General features: G+C 51.3%; 1 long non-coding RNA gene across 1 annotated transcript; it reads right to left on the bottom strand.

The window, feature by feature from the left end:
* Positions 1-1,356: 1,356 nt before the first annotated feature.
* Positions 1,357-5,233, bottom strand: LOC108449800. Its single transcript, XR_001866100.1, has 2 exons — positions 4,970-5,233; positions 1,357-2,477 (listed from the first exon to the last, which is right to left on the bottom strand). It is a non-coding gene; the product is annotated as an uncharacterized LOC108449800 (long non-coding RNA).
* Positions 5,234-6,857: the final 1,624 nt, after the last annotated feature.

Here is a 6,857-nt window from a genome sequence, read left to right as displayed (position 1 = left end):
CCCCCCCAGCCCCGAGCAGCCCCCCACAGCCTCGGACAGCTCCCCACAGCCTCAGACAGCCCCTCACAGCCTCGGACAGCTCCCCACAGCTTCAGGCAGCTCCCACAGCTTCAGGCAGCACATTCCATGTCTGAATTTGCAGGGTGGATGAAAGCAGCAGTCTCTGGTGTGGTGCAGGACAGCCCAGGGGCTCCACACCAGAAAACTCCCCAAGACTGAAAACTCGGATTTGTCCAACATCGCTGAGCCTGTGGGAGCAGGGAGAAGGACGGGAAGAGCAGTTTGGGGGTGGATATGCTCGCTCTGGGCTTTGCACAGTGACTGCAGGATCAGTGCAGCCATGGGGGTACCCAGCTGATTCCCAAGGGATCAGCCTCACCTGGGCTGAGCAGGGCTTTGCTCCACCCCAGCCTGTGGGAGAAGCACAGCTCAGAGGCAGGAATGGTGCCAGTCTGCCCCCTGGCACAGCCGGACAGCTGGACAGCTCTCCCCAGGAGAGGAGGTGGGTGGAGCTCACGCCTCAGTGCCCCTGCACAATGCTCCTGAGCCCAATCCAGCACGGAACCAGAGCTGCAAATCCCACCTGGTTGGCTTGCAGCATTGTGCATTTACACAGTCTCTCTTTTCGTTTTTCAGTAACAACATTCATCTCAGCGGGAGGAAGGGGCAGCGTTGTCATCACCTAAGGCTTTGGAAGGGCAAGAAAATATTCCTCTATTCCATGCTGCTGCTTGCCTTTTACACATACCATCCTTCTTGCTGACTTCCAACCTTGTCCTCCCCCAAATTTACATCCCCACCTTGTCAACATCCAACAAACTGCTTCCTATGTGCCCACTTCCCTTTTCCCTCCGAGTGTGCAGTGGGAGTGCAGTTGGATTCTGAGCATCTCCACCTGCATTTAGCTGAAGGTTTGCTGCTTCGTTTCCTGCCCCACAGAGGGACAGTGGTCCCATGGCCTGGCTCCTCCCCACCTGTTCTGTGGTCTAGTAAGAGATAAAAATGAGAGATAAAAAGAGATATTAGGGGGCTTATAAAGAGAAGGGACATGGACATTTTATAAGGTCAGACAGTGACAGGACTGCCAGAGGGCAGGGATACATGGGATATTGGGAAAGAATTCTTGGCTGTGAGGGTGCTAAGGCCCTGGCACAGGGTGCCCAGAGAAGCTGGATCCCTGGCAGTGCCCAAGGCCAGGCTGGACGAGGCTTGGACGAACCTGGGCTAGTGGAAGGTGTCCCTGCCCATGGCAACAGTGACACAGGATGGTCTGAAAGGTCCTTTCCAGCCCAAACCATTCTGGGATTCTATGATCAGCTGTCCCTACTACAGCCTTGCAAAAAGAAAATACCCATCACAATGGAAGTACAAATATATTCTTTTCTCAGCTGCTAAAAGTGCAGTTCATAATGGGAACCTGACCATCACAAACTGTTAATTTTCAGTCACTGTTTTTGAGGAAAACCATAGGATTTCCAGTTATAACAAAACAGGGGATCCAGTTCATGTGGAAATCTGATCCTTTATCTCATGCTGGCTCTGCTCTTTAACACCTGGGCGAGTACAGTCCAGTAACTATTTCCTGTCACCAAACTATCCACGTTCTTTTACACCAGGTAAAACAGTGGCAGCAGCAAATACAAAAGGGTTTAACAGAATGGGAGGAACAGGAATGAGACACTGAGGTGTTGGGTGTACGAAACTGAAGGAATTTTGCCGTGGCTTTGAGCCACCTCCCCAACAGATAAATCAGAGTGAGCACCCCACACAGCAGCGCAACAGTCGTGGTCACACCAGTGCAACACGAGCCCACAAGAGCTGAACTTCAGTTCAGCTGGGTTTGGGCTGCCAGAACCACTCAGTGGGCTTACACCCCTACACCACAGGTGCTCTCCAGGCAGGGCATCAGCCCCAGCCCAGCAGGAGATGGGAGCAGGGATGCAGAGGACAGCTGAGTGCAGGAGGATCTTGGCAGTGTTAGATTGAGGGCTGAACTCTGTGATATTGAAAGGTCTTTTGAAGCTTTAATGATTCTGTGACTTTGAATGTGGTGTTATGTTCTGTGAGGAGATGCTGCAGAAGGGCTGGGAAAACCCCAAGGTGTCCGAAGCAGCCACGTGGCAACACTCAAAGTCCTCCAACACGTCTGGTCTCCTCACAAAGCTCAGCATCCTCCTGGGTTTCCCACATCTGCTTCTCCAGCAGAAAGAGGATCAGCTTCAGAAGCATCTCTTAAGAAGCTGGCAAGGTTGGAGAAGAGGAGGAAAGGGTCATTTTAAAAGCTGTTTGCTCCTGAAGGACCCTTTGTCTCAGTCCACCTGCACACCCTCAGGCAGCTCCACCACCACAGGGGCACAGTCATCAGGCTCTGCCTCGAAGTCCCATTTGAATTTCTTTGTTAGGTGAGCCTTGAACTTTTCAGCCTTTTTCCTCAGAGTCTCATCCACAGCAGAGCTGCACGTGCAGGAGAACAGCACCTGAAACAATGAGCAGAGGTCAGGGAGAGCTCAGCCATGGCACCAGCTGGACATCTCCTCCCTACAAAGACACCAGGGAGCACCAGGAGAGAGCAAGGTAAGGACCTACCACCCTGGGACTACTCCAGCTTTGGGGGGACCCAACCAAAGCCCACACCACTCACCTCACACCCTAAACCCATCCTGTGCCTTCACACCACTGAGTCAGCACCAGAAATGTCTGCACTCAGGTAAGAACTCTGACTGAAGCAGGAGTGTATTGGTAACTGAATTTGTACTGTGGAATTCTGAAATGTGCCAAAGTGTGAGCTAAGGAAAATGTCTTGGCAGAAGGAATTTAAAAAAATTAAAATACTAGTAGCCAATTTCCAGCAAGTGTTCAAAAGGCCAGTAGATAACTGAACCCTTTGTTTCCATGGGTAGAGATCTCCCAAAGCATTTTTTCATATGGTATTACCAAGTCTTTAGGATACAGAGGAAACTTGATGAAAAGGTCTTGAATGTAAGAGAGAGATGGGAGCTGTCTGGAAAAAGCCTGGTTATCCCCAGCACAGCCATTCCCTTGTGCCCAGGGTGCTGAAGTCTGGAGGAACCCCTGCCGTCCATCCCCCAAACACAAACCTATTAACGTGTCCCAGATCCACAGCTTCTGCTGGCACCTCAGAGGGAAAGCATCTGTGTGAGTAACGGCACCCAGCCCCAGAGCCCAGCTCTGATCAGCCTGATTCTGCTCCTCCTGAACTTGTGATCCAGAACTAATTTCCATAAAAAGAAACCTCCTCTGGGGAAAACGCAGCCTCTTATTTGGGAGAGACCTACTGAAAGCTGGGTAAAACACTGACAGTGAGCAGCAAAGTCCGTTGCTTTGTGGATGAACATTTGCGTTTTCCTTGCTCACTCTACTGGAAAACTGCCTCTTTCTAACAGAGCTCTTACACAGCAATGCTGCTGGTATGGAAAAATGGATTAGAAGATTATAGTTCCCACTTCTTCTCAATGAACTGCACATTAAATTAGTTATTTTACCAAGGTTTTTTTTTTTTTTAAGCACTGGTAGTGCTGCAGTCACTGGTGATGGTGCTCTGCTCTTCTTGCCTTGGATCAAACTCCAAAAATAAAGTTGCTGCTTCCAGAGCTGAGCAGAAGCTGCACAGACAATGCCCTCCCCCACAGCTCTGAGTATCTGCCCACGGCCAGCTGAGGCAGAGAATTCTGATGTCTGCATGTAAAGATGGGGGTAAGGAAAGGCCCAGAGCTTCCCTGGCACTACTGCGGGGAAATCCCATGGGAGCAGAGAAATGGAGAGCTCTGACTGAGGAAGGGCTCAGTCTGCAAGGCTTTTCTTTGGCACTGGGAATGTGGTGACCCCTGCCAGGGCTTGAGGGTGATCCTGACACCAGCACAGCTCCTGCTGAGGGAGTAAGACACAGACTGATGGAGCCCAGGGGTGGACAAGACTCAGGCAGCCAAAACCAGCAATAAGGGTTCCCCAAATTCCCCTCGGGGGAAAGAATGGCTGGTTGCCATATTCTGGGTACTGCTGTGAACTGACAGCACTGCTCTGAGTGTGCTGCAAACAGAGCTGGGCTGTCCAGTCCTGTAGTGGGATGGAAAAAAATCTACCAACAGAATTAAAATATAAACTAAAACCCCCCCGAGACTTGTAAGAATCCCAGTTGAAGCAATGCCTCCCCAAACATTTTACCCAGCAATTACACCCAAACACCTCCACCCTCCCCAAAACTACAGGAAGAACTTGGGGTTAACAAGGAGAGGAATGGAACTGCTCCCTGGGAAAGGAGAGGGCACCAAACTGAGAGCACCTGTAACACAACTGCCCACAGCTTCCTGCAGGGCTGGTTCCTGTTGCTCATCTTCATCAGAGTGTCTGCTTTGGGCTTTTTTTGGTAAAGTAAGCCAGTTTGCTGCACTGCCAGCACGGTCACCATCAGTGGGAGTAACTGGTTTCACTGGGGCTGAGCCACAGACCTGCCCCCCCATCTCAGCAGAAGGAGCATCTTCTGCATTTTGGAATAACCATAAATTCCCTCTGGATAAGAACCTGACTACAGGAAATCCTCGGCTGTGCTAAGGAATGGAAAAGCTTCTTAAATGCTATCAGTGGCCTTAGCTCAATAACATTCTGCTGCAGCTTCCCTGCACACTGAGCAAACCATTCCAGCTGCCCAAAAATCAGCATCATCAGTCCTTTATGCCAAAGTCTTTTGCGTTGATTTTTGTTTTTAAGAAAGAATGGCATTTTGGAAAAAATTAAACAGAAATCACATTGCACTTGCCCTGCCTCTCTTGTAGCTGTTGAGCTGAACTTCTTGCTGAATAACAGAGGGAAAAAGTGAAAGAAAATCCCTGAGTGCTAAGGCAGGCTCCCATCTCCCATGAAACTTAACTCCTTTGGCAGCTTCTTCCCTAATCTGATGCCCCTTATGCCCTCCCTGCCACTCCCACTTCTCAGGGAACAGCCACAAAGGTACCTGTAAGGTGCTGGTTAAAAAGTTGTCCTGGGAGACAATGTCCACAAAAAAGTCTGCTGGGATTTCGTTGAGCTGGTGATACAGCACGGAAATGAGGTTGATGTAAAGGTCTTGGTACTTCCCTATGGCCTCCTCTGATCGGCACAGGATGTTCAGGAGTCTTTTCCAGTGCTCAAAGGCATCATACACGTTCCCAATCAGGAAGCAGATGAAGGCAAACTGCAGCTCAGCTGTGTGGGTTCAGAGAAGGGAAACAAAACAAAGCACGTAACACTAAACAGATATCCTGGGAACGTGCCCTCCCCAAAGCTCTGCAAATGATGTACAACCCCTGGTTTGGCGTTTGCAAAGTGCATTCATATTCCAAACACTGACCCTGTGCTGCTCTCCAGCTGGAGCAAAGCAGAGCAGAATGGGGCAGGTCACCTGTGACTGTGATTATCAGCACTGGAGAGACTTTACAGACAGCAAACACCAAACCACAAGCCAAACTCAAGCCAGAGCCTGCTGTTATGCTGTGAGTGTTCAGCCTGCCTGTGCTAAGTGCCCAGAGTCACATGGGACTGCAAATGCCACTGTCCTGGATTTCTGGGAGAGGTCAGCAATGCATCAACAAGTGTGTTTGCCTTGTTGAACTAAGAGCCAGGGTTTATCGCAGTGGATGCTTGGCATCGACTGCTTTGCTACCTTTCCCTAAGGTAATTTGTTCTCTTTGCATCCTAAAGTTGTCTTTGATAATTTTGAAAAAGAATAAATTGTATAATGTTAATGTACAAAAAATGGAAAAAGGGACAAACAAAGGCTTATTCTCAACCTGGGTTCCAGCTGGGAAGCTGGGAGGGCTTCTCCCTCCATCCTGCAACAAAACAAAACCCTACTCCAGGACTTCCACAGATGCAGTATTTATTTGTATCACAGGCTGTAAAATAGGCTGGAGAGTAGTTGAGCTCCGGGAGGTCTGGTGTGCCCACAGCAGGGGTGGCACAGCCGGACACTGCCACTATCACCAGCAGCACATGGAGCACACACGGAGCTGCGCCAGGGAGGGACCGGTCACTGCACCAAGAACCACCAGCTGGGAGGCCCAGACCCCTCCCCAACCAAACAAGAACAAGGGTCTAGGGGTGTCCATCCCCACCTGATGCACCCAGGACTCTGTAAGATCTGTCCACAAGAGGTTCACCTAACAGGTAAAGTGCCAGACACAGGGCCAACCGTGACTGCTGCTTTTGGCTTAATCTGGGGCAATCTGGGCTGCAGCACCATGTCTTCACACCAGTCATGGAACAGAATTACGGAATATCCTGAGCTGTGAGGGACCCACAGGATCATCCAGTCCAACCCCTACCCCTGCGCAGGCACCCCAACAACCCCACCCTGTGCATCCCTGGGAGCGGTGTCCAAACGCTCCTGGAGCTCTGGCAGCCTCGGGGCCATGCCCACTCCCTGGGGAGCCTGGGCAGTGCCCAGCACCCTCTGGGGGAAGAACCTTTTCCTGATATCCACCCTAAATCTTCCCTGACAGCTCCAGCTGTTCCCTCGGGTGCTCTCCCTGCTCCCACAGAAACAACCCCACCCTGTGCATCCCTGGGAGCGGTGTCCAAACGCTCCTGGAGCTCTGGCAGCCTCGGGGCCATGCCCACTCCCTGGGGAGCCTGGGCAGTGCCCAGCACCCTCTGGGGGAAGAACCTTTTCCTGATATCCACCCTAAATCTTCCCTGACAGCTCCAGCTGTTCCCTCGGGTGCTCTCCCTGCTCCCACAGAACAGAGATCGCAGCTGCCCCTCGGGAGGAGCGGCAGCCCCCGAGGAGCTCTGGCCTCAGTCTCCTCCAGGCAATGGGAACGGCCCCTACGGCTGCTAAAAACTCCACAAACTTCTGTGCTGCA

The sequence above is a fragment of the Corvus brachyrhynchos genome, unplaced genomic scaffold (assembly GCF_000691975.1).
Source record: "Corvus brachyrhynchos isolate BGI_N302 unplaced genomic scaffold, ASM69197v1 scaffold661, whole genome shotgun sequence".
Classification (NCBI taxonomy): domain Eukaryota; kingdom Metazoa; phylum Chordata; class Aves; order Passeriformes; family Corvidae; genus Corvus; species Corvus brachyrhynchos.
This window is presented reverse-complemented; position numbering and strand designations above follow the sequence as displayed.